Source organism: Triturus cristatus, chromosome 7 (assembly GCF_964204655.1).
Source record: "Triturus cristatus chromosome 7, aTriCri1.1, whole genome shotgun sequence".
Taxonomy (NCBI): domain Eukaryota; kingdom Metazoa; phylum Chordata; class Amphibia; order Caudata; family Salamandridae; genus Triturus; species Triturus cristatus.
In genome coordinates this window covers 332723932-332739878 of record NC_140590.1, presented here as the reverse complement: position 1 = coordinate 332739878, position 15947 = coordinate 332723932, and positions in this window count along the sequence as shown.

Here is a 15947-nt window from a genome sequence, read left to right as displayed (position 1 = left end):
CATCTTCCACTTACAGCCCTGGTGGCACCACGACAATATTGCTGCTCCTGAGTTTCAAAAAGAGAAGGGAAATAGAGAGAGAAAATGGCTCTTTAAAGGATTTCCCTTCCCCTACAACACTCACCTGGCATGACGTCATGCCGTAACGTTTCCACTAGTGAGAAGGGAGCAGTGTGAGCAGCGCACATCGATGTGCCTACTGTCACTGCAGTCCGGATAAAAACGGGCCACCTGTGCCAGGGCACAAAACAGAGACTCGTTTCGGTGCCGGTGCTCAGCACTGGTGAGACCCGGCCCAGTTAAAGCCCTGTGTAATGGGAAATTATAATATTATTGAAAAAATGTGAGAATGGATGAAACGTACAACAATACAAATCCCACGCATTTATAACTTTATCATAGAACGCAAAATGTTAACTATGGATTTGAATGATTTTTCATACGTTAAAATGAATGTGTTTCCAGCAGTTGCAAATTATCTGGAGCTGAGAGACACATAAAATGTAAAAGGGAAGGAAACATAACACATTCCCAAATTGATAAGAGGAGACAACATTCTTATATGACTAGCTGAGTGTCTTAGAGCAGGTACAAAAGAAGTTTGATACTAATCAAAATAGGAAAATATTTTTATAAAGCAATTTACACTACACTTGTGCTATTCCAAAGCAGTGTAAAAACATGTGGTACAGTTACCAATGTAATAGTACTCAGGAAGGATGGACGGCTGAGCCGCACTTTCAGGGATTCAAACTTGTGAGTGACACGTCATAATATCTAAATTTCACTCAAATTATTACATTTTTCTCTTGCAGTATATTTCCATTTTCTTGCTTTCAAGTTTGTTCTTTCCTATTTGTATGTTAATTGTATTTTGTTTTTAATTGCATTTTGTTTTTAGAAGACGAACATTTCAGGGAATCAATTGAAACATTAGAAAAAAGCCTAAAATTCATAAGCACTATAAAAGTCCTGAATGAAATGTCTAAAATATCCTGGACATAGACGCATCTATTGTTGATCAGTGCATCTCCTAATATGTGATAATTCACTGGGCAAGCCTAAAGATTTTCAGGATAACTACTACCCCCCGAATGCAATATAATTTCTGCCAGGTAACAAACATTCTTGTAGACAATAAGTGGTCCAAATTATCACCATCACTTTATCAAAATATATATGAAAGTCTGGCTTGTCATAATAAACTACAACAGCAATGAACCACCTTCAATCAAACCCTGCAACGAAGGCTTAAAAACCCCCACAACCGGAAGTCACTGCATCTGCTGCGGAATGGAGTGAGACAGGCTGCAGTCTCGGTCAGTGATCTAAGAGATCTAACGTGCAACAACGTTGGAGGACTTTCCCAAGTAAGCCCTTGAGTTTGGATCGGGTGCCGCGCAGCATAATGAAAAACGTCTAATAAACGCGAAGCGTCACGAGCTCGCTTGTTCATTTCGAAAACAAAAGAAATCACACATGGAAAATGTTTGGTTGGCGAACAACACTCACTATCATTCTAAAAGGCAGCCAGAACTAATCAAGTAAGCCCCTGATCAGAGGCGCAACTAGAGCCAAATTTCGGGGGGGGGGCTGAGCAAAAATTTCGGGGGGGGGGTGAGCAAAAATTTCGGGCGGGGCTGAACTTTAAGCAATAGGCAGAGTGGAGCTGCAGGGGCTCTTAGAAGGGGTGAAACAACAGCGAGGCCTCATTAACATGCAAATGGTCTTTTAAAGACCTGTGAAGTGGGGCATGGCTTGGACGCTGATCAAGATGGCCGCTTAGCTCCGGAGCTCCGCCGCACCGGGACGGACCCGTATTAATTACAGCAGTCCTCACGCTCTTTCGTCAAGCTTACTGAGATGTTCCAGCTAGCGGATCGTGACGTGCGCCTGGTGAGCCAAAGGTGAACCCTTTCGCGCCCGGAATACGCTGTTTTCATCGCGCTGAATGCGCTCCTCAGAACGCCCGCCATTTTGTCGCCTCAGCGCTGCTCGTCTGGAACCGGCGCGCGCACCTGGAGCAGCAAGTTCTCCTCATGCCCTCAGACGCGCTCTGCTCTTCATGACAATGTGGAATAATTTCTATTTGATAAGCGCTTTTCCAAGGGACAGCTGTATGAAGGACTCATTACAACTTCCCTGGTAGGTGAATATTTCTGTGGTTTTGTGCTGCACCCTGAGGATTACACACCTGCTTTAACCCTTCAGAGAAATGATTTAATTTGTTTTCTACGCTATGGAGGCGCATGGAGATGGTTTTTGCACCAGGGGCTCTTTTTCTGTGACTTTTATACACTCTTAAGGATACTTCTACCAAACCTTATGTGGTACTAAACGTGTTATTGGGCAACGTTATTTAAACACTTACTATGTGTGGAAACATCTCCTAATATCTGCTGACATCACTTCCAGGCCCGGGGTGTCTTCATGACTTCTCCAAGTGTCCTCTATTACTTCTGATATCCGCTGGGCTATTTAGACCGGACATGTTGACATATTGACATTCCCTGCCTCTGAGCCCAGATTGTTGTGTTGGCTTGCTTATTAGACTTTTGCTCACTATCACTGGCACGTTTTAAGCTTCTATGGGCAAGCTTCGCAATCCGAAGTTTGTCTTTGTGCCCTCGAAGGCTCCGCCTTCCTCTGCCTCCTCCTCACCATCAGGCCATTCTCCTCATCCTCCTTCCACAGAGCAAATGGCGACAGCAGGTCCCTCCCGCTCTTCTTCATCACAACCTTCTTCCAGTAAGTCTTCTCCTCCTGCCTCCTTACCTAAGCGCTTGAAGCCGGACTCCTCTCCTCCTCCACCTGAGTCATCTCCACCCCCTATCTCTATGGAGTTGATACTTGAGGAAATTCGCGCTTTGCGCCCGTTCGTGGAGGAGACTAACACTAAGATGCAGCTTTTTGAGGCCAAATGGTCAACCATGGAGGCCCGTGTTTCTTCTGTGGAGCAGCAGGTTCCAGAAATTCAGTCAAATTCCCATCGCATTTCCTCTCTGGAGAAGTCTCTTCTTACCCTTCAACAGCATACTGAGGATTTGGAAAACAGGAACAGGAGGAATAACCTGCGCGTTTATGGCCTGCCGGAATCCTTGGAGGGTGATGATCCTGTCACGTTCTTCTCTTCTTTCCTCCTGAAATTGTTAGACCTTCCTGCTACCACCTCTCTTAGTATCCAACGAGCCCATAGACTTGGTCCTCGTTCCTCCTCCTCCACCAAGCCGCGGGGGGTCATTATCCTCTTTCTTAAATTTACGGACCTCCTCCTGATCCTCTCCACAGCTCGAGCGAAACGCCAAGTATCTTGGATGGGTCAGAGAGTTTATCTCTCTCAGGATGTCTCTGGTGCCACTGCTGCCAGAAGAAAAGAATTTCTGTCTCTTCGTGCTCCCCTACGTTCTATGGGAGCTAGATATGGCCTTTTTCACCCTTGTACCTTCAAGGTAACTCATCAAAATAATACTTGGACTTTTCAAGACCCGGCTGAGCTCAAGAAATTCATCCACACTCAGACTAACGCTGGCATGGATACATCTAATCCTCCTACTGGTTGACTATTCACTTGTTTGGTTTTTTTCTCCTTACAGGTTCTTGCTGGAATTTTTTCCCTACTCGGTTGACTCTTCTTCTGCCTGATATGATTGTATAATGGCTGTTGTCTAGGTTTCTGTTTTTGCATACATTGGTTTCTTTGTGCATTGTTTATCTCCCCATGACTCCTGCATAACATGTTTCTCTTTCCTTCCCCTAGATTTTCTGTTCGACCAACCCTCTTGTAGTCCTCTTCGTACCATTTGATCCGTCTTCCTCGTAGTCCGTCCTGTTGCGGTGGTTGTTGCTCTCCGGTTCGGAGGGCTGTTCTTGTCGAATCCTCCCACACCCCATCGTCGTCATCTTGTTATCTCCCTTCCCCCTTCAGGTATGTTTTCTTCAGTCGTCCGTTTTGGATATGTACTGTCTCTTCTTCTTCTGCTCTTTTTCTCCCCTTTCCTTCCTTTCCTCTTTCCTTGCTCTTTTTTCACCATGTCCTTCGACTTTCTTTTGTCCTGCTCTTGTCTTTCCCCTGCTCGTTATTCTCCTTTGTGGCGTTTTTGGTTTCATCCCTTTTCTCTGTTCCTGCACACTTTATTGTGATTTAATGTAAAGTTATTTCATGGAATGTGAAAGGTTTTGTTAGCCCTATTAAGCGGCAGAGAGTCCTTTCCCATCTAGCCTCTTACACTCCTGACTTAGTTCTTTTGCAAGAGACTCATCTCTCTGAGGCGGAGTCTCTTAAGTTAAAAAGAGGTTGGGTGGGAACGGTTTTATTTTCTCCTACTTCTAACAAAAAGAACGGTGTGGCCATTTTGTGTCACAAGAAGTTAAAATGTAAAGTTCTTTCTCAAGAAAATGATACTGAGGGTCGTTGGGTCTTAGCTAAGCTATTAATCAATTCTGTTTCCTTGACTGTTTTTAATGTATATGGCCCCACTCACCCTGATTGTAACTTTTGGCCTCTAATAACTTCTAAGTGTTTCCAATACAGTGATTCTCTGTTCATTCTGGGGGGGGATTGTAATCAAATTGTTGACCCGTTTCTTGATCGCAAATCCTCTGCCCGTTTCACCCCCCACAAATCACATACACAATTCCTTGACACTATCTCCAAATCTCACCTTCTTGATTCATGGAGACTGTCCCATCCTGACTCTTTGGACTATTCGTTCTTCTCACCCCCTCATGCCTCCTTCTCCCGGATTGACTATATATTCCTTTCTCAGTCTCTCTCTCAAAATCTTCTTTCCTCATCTATAGAGCCGATAGTTATCTCAGACCATGCTCCTATTGTCACCGTTTTTGATCTTCTTCCCCCTCATCCCAAATCCTCCCGCTGGCGCTTTAATAATTCTCTCCTCCTAGATCCCCTCTTTTCTTCTTCTTTTCTTTCCTTTGCCACGGAATTTTTCCTACTCAATTCTGATCCCTCGTTACCCCCTCATGTTATTTGGGACTCTTTCAAGGCTACGGCTCGCGGCTTTGTGATTGACTTTGTCTCAAAGAAAAAGAAATCTTATCTTAAGAAACAAAAAGACCTTCTCTCTCATATCAAATCCCTGGAACATAAATTCTACACCTCTTCTACTCCAACTGTTGTACCAGACCTTATACGCGCCAAACTCGAGTTTAACAAAATTTCTACTGACAATGCATCCTCATTACTTCTCCGCAGCAGCGCCCGCTACTACGGAGGTCGTAACAAGTCAGGTAAGCTTCTGGCCAACTATCTTAAGTCCCGCAAGGAGCGTAACCTGATTGATTCAATATATTCCAACGATAACCGTCTCCTCCACAAGGAGGAGGATATACTCGCCCAATTCCAACAGTTCTACCAATCTCTTTATACCCCTGAATCCCCCCCTTCGGCTACTCTCATTCAATCCTACTTGGACAAAATTCCTGCCCCCTCCACCTCTCATCTTAATTTCCCTGATCTTGAGCTTGACCTTTCTGTCACCGAACTGGATAGCGCCTTAACATCTCTAACCAAGGGTAAATCTCCGGGTCCGGACGGTTTCTCTGTGGAATTTTATCTACATTTTTCAGATCTTTTGCTTCCCAAACTTCTCTCCCTCTTTCAATCCTTCTTCACCTCCGGCGCGGCTACTGGTACCTTTCACGAGGCTACGATCTGCTTAATACCCAAAGATGGTCGTGACCCGCAATTTTGTAAGAACTATCGCCCAATATCCCTTGTTAATGTAGACTACAAATTATTTGCTAAACTTCTTGCCCGGCGCTTAGATTCTTTCCTTGCACACCTTATCGGTAAGGAACAATGCGGTTTCGTAAAGGGTAGACTTACCTCAGATAATTCTCGTCTTTTTCTCAATGTTCTCAATAAGGTACCTTCTCTCAACTTCTCTCTAGCTGCTATATCAGTTGATGCCGAGAAGGCTTTTGATAGAGTAGATTGGTCCTTTATGTTCGCCTCCCTCCGTTGGCACGGCTTTGGTCCTAATTTTATCTCTCTTGTTTCTTTACTTTATTCCTCTCCTAAAGCGTCTGTGTTAGTTAATGGCCGGATATCCTCTTACTTTCCTATGCAGCGTGGCGTCCGCCAGGGCTGTCCTCTATCCCCTTTACTTTTTGTCCTAGCTTTAGAGCCGTTTCTCTCGTCCATTAGAAACAACATTTCTATTTCTGGCTTCCCTTATGACAAAACTCATTTGAAACTCTCTGCGTATGCAGATGACATTCTTTTGTTTATTTCCGATCCTGACCAATCCATTCCGGCCTTACTACTTGAGTTTAACTCTTTTTCCCAAGTTTCTGGTTACAAGATCAACTCTGATAAAACTGAGATCCTCCCTCTTACTAAATTTTGTCTCCCTCATCAGTTTTCGGCCACCGGCTTTGCATGGAATCCCTCTAAAATTAAATATCTTGGAATCTGGTTCTCTAACTCCATTTCTTCATCTATTCGGTTGAACATGTCCGCTGTACTATCCCGCATGGATAAGTTGTTCTCTTCTTGGAATCCTCTTTTTCTCTCATGGTGGGGTCGGCTGGACTCGATCAAAATGATGATTTCTCCCATTCTTATATACATCTTTTCCATGCTCCCCATTCATATCCCTGATGTCTATTTCAAACGCATTGATTCCTATCTTTCTAAGTTCCTCTGGAATAATAAAAAATCGAGAGTTGCGCTTGTTGCCCTTCGTAAACCAAAGGCCAATGGCGGAGTCAACTTTCCGGATTTTCGCCTTTATCATAAATCTTTTTCTCTCCGTCAGGCTTCTAATTGGCTTGTCCTTACACCTTCTCCTCTAGCTCCTCTTTGGCTCTCTATTGAACGCTCACTCCTCTCTCCTTTTTCCCTATCTGAAACTGTACATTTCACCGCTAAGAATTTAACCACCCCTCTACCCCTGTTTAAGCATACTACTTCTCTTCTACATGCTCTGGTCCGTCCTGACCCGATCTCCCGTGAATCCTTTTTGGCTTCCCCTATTTGGTACAATTCACTTATTCTCCTCCATAATCGTCCTATTTGCTGGACTGCGTGGAGATCTAAGGGGCTGATATGGGTTAACCAGCTTTTTGATGGTTTTTTCCCATGTTCTTTTCCTCGATTCCGACTTCTGTTTCACTGTCCCCAGTCTTTCTTCCATAGATTCACTGTCCTAATGGCCATCATACTTGAGGTCTACTACTCTCTCCCCTTGTCATCCTCTTCTGTTTCCCAGTCCTCGCTTCTTCAGATTCTCTCTGCTCTCCCCAAAGCCTCTCTTATTTATAAGTTTTTCTCCTCCCCCAATCCGACTCGTCCGAAATCTAAATTGGAACTTGCTTGGGAGCTTGATTTGGGCTGTGAATGGTCTATAGTTGTTTGGGACAAAGTCTGGGTCAGATCCTTAAAAATCTCCCGTTCTGCCTCACTAACTCAATCTATGTTCTTTCTATATCATAGACTTTATCTCTCTCCCCTTTCTATTTCTCGCTTCTCTCCTGATAAGGACTCTACCTGTTGGACCTGCTCTGCCCCTAATGCTGATCTGTATCATTTACTTTTTCTGTGTCCTTCTGCTCTAGCACTTTGGGATCAGGTGTGGTCTTATGTCTCTCGCCTATTTTCTATCTCTATTCCGTACTCTATCCCTCTTCTTTTTTTAGGTAGTATCTCTGACGCTCTTGACATTCCTTCTCGCTCCTCAGGTCTATTAGATCTCATGTTGGCTCTAGCTTTCCAACACATTTCTTCTAACTGGAAGGATCTTTCTAAGCTCTCGATACAATGTTGGTGGAACTCCCTCTGTCACTATCACAGACTTGATGTTCGCTTCGCTGCTGCCTCCACTCCTACTCTCAATAGAGATCTATTCTGGCTGCCTCTCACAACTTATCTTGATTCCATGGCTCTGAAATCGAAATCTGTTTCTCCTTTATCCTCTGAGAATTTCAAACCCCCATGAGAGACTTCGGCTCTACCCTTCCTCTTCCTTTCTTCCTCTCTATTCCTTTTATCTTATTCACCTTTACATTTTCATTCCCTGCCTTTCAACTATTCCCTACCCTTGGCTTATTTGCTCTTTCTATTCTATCTATTTTCTTTCTGACTATATCACTTACTCTTCTCTTAAACGCCTCATATCTCCCTTTCTCTTTCTTTTTCCCTTCTTTCCTTTCTCCTCCCCTTTCTCTCCTCTTCCCCCCTTTTCCTTTTGGTTCCCTTTAAAATTTTATAAAATGCTTTTTGTATTTTTTCCTCAGGTCCCTTAGGTTTAGCGCATAATGACCCTTTATTATTTTTCTCTCTTTTTGATTTTGTATGACAATGCTCTTTATATGACTTGTATTTGTCGTTCGCTATGTTTTCTCTTCAAATAAAGCATTTCAAACATAAAAAAAGACCTGTGAAGTGCTCGGGTGCGGCTTCTTTTTTGCCCGGGAAGGTCTCTCATCCCGGGCTGCCACACACGACGGGGGGGGCTGAAGCCCCGTGAGTCCAATGGGTGTTGCGCGCCTGCCCCTGATCATGTATCTAAAGGCCACGCACAGCAGAGTAGTAGGCTTACAATATGCGAGTAATATTACAAGCTGGTTTGTTTTTCTGTTTCCAAGAGTTTAATAAAAAGCCCCCCCGCAGTGGAGAATTACTTCTAAGTGATACAAGCCCGAGCACAGGAACGCACCAAGGCACTCTAAGGTAGGAAGTGGCAGTCTTTGCAAAGTGATTTAGTACATTGGCCTTTCAAAATAATTTTGACACTAAAGGACTGCAGTTTTTCATTTGATTTTTTCATCTGGTTTTAGCGTCTTTATTAGATAACCAAGGAATTCCCTTTCCATAAAACAAAGGAGAGGAAGAACACACCAGGTTCAAAGTAAAAGAGCCCCATCGAGCAGGTGCCGCAGAGCATTTATGGTAATTACACAAAGTGTATAAGAGGAAAGAGCAAGAGTAAGTATATAATAGGGGTAATATTTGTTTTTTTTTAGATTAACACAAACTCACACGCCCTGAAGAGAGTCCCACGAGTGTCACTGGGATTCGAAACGCATTGGGATTTCGTTTACCATTGAGGAACTGCGATCCATGAACGCAAGCGGCGCTGAGGGAAATGTAGCATTGATGTAACCCCAACTACATTTATGTCTGTTCCCAATGGCCAGCATCTTTTAAGAACTGTATGAATTACACACATAAGCGATTGCCATATGTTTTTAGAAATAACTGACTGGTTTATTGTTGTATTTTGCTGCATTTAATGTTAAATATCATTCACGTTTTATTTATTATTTGGTTTGTATAGTATGTTATGTTCCATGTGTATGATTCATTGTGTTGTATCTGTCTGAAACAGCGGCGTCACTATGGGGGTGCGGACCGCACCAGGTGACACCCTCACATGGGGTGACACCCAGCAGGGCGCAGGGGGAGGGCGAAGGCAGTGCGGAGCGAGGTTGCCTGCCTCTGATCACCGAGTTGTGGGCCCATCTTTTGAGCTGTCGGGTGGCCTGGGAAGACGACTTTCAGGCACATCAGCTTTGTGTACAAGCTGAGGCCTCTCGCCTGTTAGCCCGGCAGTTCTTCTCTTACTGAAGACAGTGGCTGCAAGACGAGGTTCTCACTCTCGTTCCTCTCCTTTCTTTTATTTGCTTCCCTGTGAAATGGATCCAAAAAAGAAAATCACTGTTTTGCTGGAAAATCAATGTCATATTTTTCCAACATTTAATTCCAAAGTGCAGCATCGTGAATAAAAGTTTAAAAATATGCAAAATAAATGACTAAATAAAGTAAGACAGAGTGGTAGCTAACTGGCCAGATTGATTTTATTCACACCCAAACACATTAGCGCCACTTTTACAGAGTTTGCCAGTGAAGCGCTATTTTTGTTGTCTTGGCTTTGTTTTCCCTGGGCTTGCAACTAGTGCACCAATCCTGGAGGTACTGCAAAGTGTGGATTGGAAAACAAAATTTGTACTGCTGCTCTGCATCTAGGGATGTTGTCTTTTTTTACCATACTGCTTATGTTTTGTAAGGATATAAGCAATGGTCATTGAAATGGGTCCATTCAGGGCCCTGTTGTCATGTCCTTAACTTTTCAGGCAAAAGCACTCACTGATTTCTGAACAGTGAGTGTAAAAGAGTTAAGGTAACCTGTTCCTGCTTACATTTCACATGGTTTGCTAAATTTTGCATTCCCTATGAGTGTTTGCTTTTTCCAGGATGCTGTCACTTTTTACTTGTAGGCCACATATTGCTCTTGCCCAGTGCATAATTTAAATTGAGCCGCATCCAGGTGTTTATAGCTGGCAACAATTGGGTTGTAGTTGAAGGCAGTCTGAGTTTTTCTCAGTGGGGCAGTATGGTGTTCAGTGGGGGAGAGGATGTGGCACTATGGCCAGAGCTGCTGAATTTGGAACTGGGGAACCAGGTTCAGCCTTAATAACCATTCCGCCAGACCACTCTCCTGAGAGAGCACTATCTCATGCTAGACCTTAGAAGGCTTCGCAAGACATTAGAATCCCTGGTGTTTTAGCACCAGCAGGTGGACCCTAGCATGAAAAGTGTAGGTTAACCTTCAAGGCTTGTCCACCACTATTCATACTGAAGTTCACCTCCAGTCTTGAGGGCAGGTCTATGAAGCAGCACACCCTGGAACAACAGTGACCCTGTCACTGAGATCACAGGACCCTTGAGTAGGGCCAGCTCTAGGGTGGTGCAATCGGTGTGACCGCACCAGGTGCTCACTTTAGGTGGAGGCATCATTTTTGCAAGTATATTATGGTTTTAAAAGCGCTTGCTGTCTCCTTCCTGGCCTCCAGCAATTTTCAGTAACAATAAAAATGTATTTATGACTCTGGTGATTAATGTTCTTCCTAGAGAGAGATGGGAATTTTGTCTAATGGAAGATTTGACTCATGGAAAGGTAGCTCAGAGGGTTAATGTACCTGCTGCAAAGAACATGTACCATGCAGATCACAAAGTGCATATAATGTAAATAGGCCAGTGGGCTACTGCTTTTGTCAGAGAGATCCTTTTGTTACTTGTTAAAATCCTAACATAGAACAGTGAGCTATTAACTTTCATCTACTCCGCAGCAACAAAAGTCAAATTTTTTATTAACTTTTGATACGTTTGATCTACAAACAATTTATTAGTTGAAATGGTCAGATCATGCTGCAGATCTTGCATTATGAGGCAAATATGGCAGAGCCATTATTATTTAGAAAACATTTGCAAACTAGGATTTTTAGCCATTCATGTTTGAACTGCTGTTGTGGAAAAGGGAGAAGTGCTGATGACAGAAACTCCATGGCTCCGAGACAAATGGCTTGTGCTTTTTATCGTATTTGGGGACATTCTGTGATTAGAAGTGTATCCCACTTTGTGAATACATTTTACTGTCAATAACTCATTATAACCTTAAATAATCATGTGTATCCATTGGTTGATAAAACTGGGCAGTGAAACCAAACAAATACAAAAAATTGGGATGTTTGCGCATTCTGGCCACACCTCCGGCTCCGCCCACTGATCCAATCCTTGGGTTATTCACGCCCTCTGATTCTCCGCCCACAGTTCCCCTACTTTTTTTCCCCCACTTCGACCACTGATAAATCGTGTTGCTGGATAGTGGGAACACCACACCAGTACAAATGACCATACCTAAGATATTATAAATTCCAATAAACTGTTGACTAGCAGGTAGCCCACTGTACAACCTGATTAATGAGTCATTATCACACTGTTGTCACCAGGCACATTTTGTAAATATAGGACCTACATTTACAAACGTTACTAAGGATTCTGTATGGTCCCGTTATTTGCCAACTGTGTCCACTGGCGGACTCAGAGCGGAGGAGGTCCATGCGGTAAGTGGTGAGGGGGTGACACCATGAGTTACCCGCACCGGGTGACACCAACCCTAGTGACGCCACTGGTCTGAAACAAACAGTGTATTTCCCATTTAAGACGTGTATGAAATGTTGAAATTACTTAAAGAAATGTGAAATAATGGTTAAATAGATAACCATGCCCAATGAAAAGTAAAAAATGGTCCTTTGTCTGTCTAAATAGATAGCAGTACAAAAATTAGTAGGTAGGTTCTTTGTTGTTACGTTAATTATCAGTTAGCAACTGTTATGTGTGGTAACATGCAGAAAATCATTGTGCTTTCATATAATAGACTATAACTGTGCAAAAATAAAACATCCTGCCATAAATGACTTTCAGTGACTTCTCATTGCAGGGAAACAATGCAGAAAAGCTAAAAAGCTACAAATCATTCTAATTGTTTAAACAGCAGTTATAGTACTGCTCAGTGACATGCCTTTCACAACTCAACAGGGTTCCTGTTTTCAGACGCTGTGGCAACGCGCTGAGTCCCTGTGCGATCACTCACCTCGTGCTTTGCATCATCTGCCTCTTTGCCTTGCTGAGTGCTACCTCTCCGCCCCCCGCAGCCGCCACCTTCACCAACATCAGCTGCGGACACTTCGTGGGGCCGGACCACAACTCCCATCATTCCGAGCGGCAAGGGAAGCCGCTGACGCAGGCTACGCGCCAGGAGGCGCTTAAAAGTTCGGTGCCCCCTCGGCAGAGCGGGTTCCTGTTTTCAGACGCTGTGGCAACGCGCTGAGTCCCTGTGCGATCACTCACCTCGTGCTTTGCATCATCTGCCTCTTTGCCTTGCTGAGTGCTACCTCTCTGCCCCCCGCAGCCGCCACCTTCACCAACATCAGCTGCGGACACTTCGTGGGGCCAGACCACAACTCCCATCATTCCGAGCGGCAAGGGAAGCCGCTGACGCAGGCTACGCGCCAGGAGGCGCTTAAAAGTTTGGTGCCCCCTCGGCAGAGCGGGTTCCTGTTTTCAGACGCTGTGGCAACGCGCTGAGTCCCTGTGCGATCACTCACCTCGTGCTTTGCATCATCTGCCTCTTTGCCTTGCTGAGTGCTACCTCTCCGCCCCCCGCAGCCGCCACCTTCACCAACATCAGCTGCGGACACTTCGTGGGGCCGGACCACAACTCCCATCATTCCGAGCGGCAAGGGAAGCCGCTGACGCAGGCTACGCGCCAGGAGGCGCTTAAAAGTTCGGTGCCCCCTCCGCGACGCGGGACGAGCGCGGGCGGCGCCGGGAGAAGCCCGGGACAAGGGCGGGACCGTCTGTGGCCGTCCGGGGCCGGTCGAGGCTGGGCTGTGCCTATCCTTATTCATCTGCGTAGTGCTGCTTAAGGTAAAGCCTGACTGTTGGTGTTGTGTGAGACTATTGTGTATTGGTGGGTGCTATCATACACAGTTTATGCCCCGGCCATCGTTAGACAATACCTGTCATAAGTGCGTATGAAAGCTGCTACAATAGCGCACTATGACATCACGTACTGCAAAAGGTAGATCCTCATTGGTGGGGGGCACAGTCCGAGGTACCCTGGACAACTTCATTACAAGGGCTGCTTCGGTCCTTGAAAATGAGATTGCTTTGGTGGAGCGCCGCCTTTCGGCTGAGCTTTTGCAGGGTAAACGCTCTTCGCTCGGCACCATCCAAGCGGCTGCTTCCCCTGTTCATGTACTGTCTTCACCATGTCTAATAAATAACTCGCAACCTGTCCTAGGGTTGCCTGTACACACACGTGACGTCGCTCCAGAGACACAAGTTTGTGCCAACTCACCACCGTCTCCCTCTACTCTTAACGTTAATCCCTCTTCCAACAAAATACCTTCTGGCTTATCTTTGACAAAGCGCTCCAGTGCTATTCCCATCAAGAGCCTACAAAAGAAGGGAAAGAGAACAATTAACGGAGGCCCTCCCCCTTTAAAGAATAGGAAAAAGGGAACAAAGAAGCACGTTGAATCAACTCCCCCTGCGAGTATTAAGCGTATCCAGCCGGACAGTAACTCTTTGATCTCTCACCCTATTGATGTCATCCAGCCATATGATGTTCAAACTCAGTCGGAATGTCACCATTGTGATTTATTGACTAGTGAAATCGTGGAACGAATGGAGATATTGGTAAAATCTCTTTTCCTCCCTTTTTTAGAAAGAGTAAAGGGTATGATGAATCAATTAGGGCTAATCGAGAAATCAGTTATGCAAAACACTGAGCTTATGAAAGAATTACTTTCGAATACAGTAGTAACTCAAAACACTACCACACATACCCCCTCGACGACAATGAGTGACAATAAACACCTAGGGTCAGACCAAATGAAAACAAAAACTCAATTACTCTTAAATTCAAATAACCCTCAATCAGGACAAAATGCTAACGCTGAGCCTGATTATGGTCACAAGAAATGTATTTCTAAAAATACTAGTTCTGACTCTAATCTACGCACTACTAGTTCCGACTCTAATTTACGCAGTACTTTTGCAGACACTGTTCGGAATAAAATTGAAGGTCCTAGTAGCCAACATATAGATTTGCCCCCGGAAGCGGTTCCTTATGCTGTAGTTTTGACGGGAGTCCCTGTTCTGGAATCAGGGAAAACGGAGGGTTACCATGAGCTAAAAAATAAAGTAATGCACTGGTTGAGAAAGAATAGGCCCCTACCGCCCTACATCAATGGCGAAATTTTACATGTCCATAGACTTGGGTGGGTTGGTAAACGCCCAAAGGACATTGTAGGGGATGTAATAATTGTTAACTTTAGAGACTATAGAGCCACCACTCATATAGTCAATTGGTTTCACTTCTGACCACCATTAGAGCACATGACCTGACTTATTTCTATCCACAGGAATTAAATAGGAACTCAATATCATGTCGAATGCAGTTAAGCCCTCGAATAGAGCATTCTAATTTTAATCTTCCCACCTCCAATCGTTTCCTTCCCCTTGGAGCACTGGAGGATGTCGACTGACTCTATTTGGTTGGCCATCAGCGGATCTCAGATAGCTGTTCAAGGAAGACTGCGCTAGATAGCGAAGCTTGTCTTCCTACTGTAAATCAAACTTCTTTAAACATCAACCATCCGCAACCATTGCCTCCAAATATCACATCCCAAGCAATAGCTGCTTCGACCACACCTACGACTCCTTCATTATGTCCCAAGGCAACACAGTACTCTAATTTAATTAAATCAGAATTAGTGGTTCTATTCTGGAACGTAGCGGGTCTTCGCTCCAGATTAGGAAATGATGTTTGGATTAGTTTTAGTTTAAATTTTAACATTCTGTGTTTACAGGAGACATGGCAGTTAACAGCCACACACCTGAATGGCTTTAAAACATACTTTTCACCTGCCCAACCTTCAATTTCTGGTAAAGGTGGGCTAACCACCTACATCTCAAATCTGATTGAGCTAGATGAAATCAGGACTTTAAAACTCGATCCTAACTTCCAGCTCATCAGTCTCACACTAAAAACGAGACATTGTTTTCTCCTGGTTAATTATTACAACAACCTTACTAACCAAGCGGCTATGGAATTAATTAATTCCATTTCCACTTTAATAACAACTTTCATTAAGGAAAAAACCAGTGAGGTGACTATCATCTGGGGCGGTGATTTTAATCAGCCTATGTGTGTCGCATTTGATCAATTTTTGTGTGGTCTGAACGATGAGATGGATAAACCCATCTCTCACTTTGCACACTCTACCTTAGGCAGTTTCTTAAATGAAATTATTTTTAAGCTGGATATGGGTATTATGAATAGATTGCATGATTTAGATACTCCCCCAGCCCCTACTTTCCATGGGCGAGGATGTAATTCTACTATTGATTACATTCTGCTTTGTAACAGTGCTGTAAGGAAGGATACAACCTTTAATATTCACCAGATCGCACTGTGTGATCATTACCCTATCAGTATTACTTTGCATCCTTTTAACAGGCCAAATACAAAAATTTTAAGCATTCTGGACCAAAATGATCTAGAATTGTCAAGATTAAATGGATATTCGTTAAAATGGGCCCTAGTTGACCCAAGTGACATCCTAAAAACGGT